Below are 1,704 nucleotides of genomic sequence, written 5' to 3' on the forward strand. Positions count from 1 at the left end.
ACAAAAGTTAACTCAGTTAATCCTTAGAAGACTGGTACTATTGTTATTAGTTACTCTACTAATGAGAAAACTGAGACAAAACAGAGAAGTCGACCTTTTTTTTTCTTGCCACAAGTCTTTTAAACCCAATTTTAGAACAGAGTTTTACTGAGATGTTTCTAAGGTGTATTGGGTTGTCAAGAAAGTCATGACACATTTTGCATAGAAAAACACAGAAAAATACCTCATTGACTTTCCCCATGACCTGGTATTACCAAAGTCTGCCTTTTACGAAGCCTATTGAACATATTGTAATCTGTCTTTGAAGTGGTATAACTAATAAAAATAGGCCAATGAAAAGTTAAGGCGGCCTCCTTTTTGGGTTTCACACACAGCATTCTACATTCTCATGGAAGCTAGAAAAGTGAATTTAGCTAAATCAGGAAAAAAATCCTCGTGGGGAAATAGACTGTCAGTGTTCTGGTTTGCATCCTTCCTTTGTTGGTGAGGGGAAGTTTATCAAAGAACCAAAGACAGTATTGAGTAGTCTTGGTGGATGAGAGATTTTTTTCAAAACTGGCTCCTTCTGAGGGAGTATATGCTCAAAGCCGCAGTGGGAAGGGGGTCAGTCAAGTCTGCAATCTGTTCTAAATAGGTTGGGGTTTGAGTTGAAATGGAAGTTCACATTCCCTCCATCTTTATCCTCTCCCCTGGCCAGTTTTTTTCTTCCCCTTTTTCTGGCTTCTCTTCTAGAAACTCTGCTCCAGTTCTTGATTAGCTGCCCTAATAGGAACTGCAGTTGACTTGGGGTCTTGCTCTAATTGCTCACTTGCTCCAAGTTAGCAGCCTGGTACTTACAGGGCCCAACTTCTAAGATACACCACAAACCTCCGGTAGACTATAAACTGTAAGAAATCAGAGAGCTTATTTGCTTGCATTACACTATAGGTCCAATGCCTATAAAGTGCCTGATACCTAACAGATGATCAATAAATACTTACTGAATAAAAGAATGAATGGGTGAATGAAATGACTATAGGCCCCAATCCAATTCATTTGCTTAGCTCACCAGTGTTTTTCATAAATGTAGATTCGTTTAATGAAAATAAATTTTATAGGGAACCAGCAGTTAGCGTAATGGCTATGTCGCTGGACTCCCACGTAGTCGACCGCGGTTCGTGTCCCGGACCCGGTGGCTTAAAACTCACGCCGGGCACGTGTGCGTGCGTGCCCAAGATCCCGAGAGGAGAATGGAGGAGAAGGGATTGCGGCGTGACCATCCCCCCTGGGGGGTGATTTCTCGCTTTCTGTCTCTATGTCTCTCTCTGTCTGTCTGGTGAGCGCACGCGCCCTACAGTGAAAATCTCTCCAAAAAAAAAAAAAGAAAAGAAATTTTATAATAAGATCACGTCTTTAAAGAATCCTGGAGCGTTTTTTACCCTGTCCTATGTGCCATCTTTTACATTTGTGTTTAATTCCAGTTGAAATTTCTAGCCTTCTTCCTCTTCTATCTAGAGAAAACCTTATCCATTCTTTACTGATCATCTTAATGGCTTAAAGCCTCCAGTAAACCTTCTCTGGTGACTGCTGTTAAAAGGTAGCCATTCCCTCCTGTAATCTTCAATAGCACTAAGGTTATAACTCTCTTTGTAAGGGCATTGTACAAATTGCTTCCATATCCTTTTTTTTTTTCATTTTATCCTTACAACTTCTGAGACAGGATGT

Source organism: Tupaia chinensis, unplaced genomic scaffold (genome assembly GCF_000334495.1).
Source record: "Tupaia chinensis unplaced genomic scaffold, TupChi_1.0 Scaffold144262_1, whole genome shotgun sequence".
NCBI lineage: Eukaryota > Metazoa > Chordata > Mammalia > Scandentia > Tupaiidae > Tupaia > Tupaia belangeri.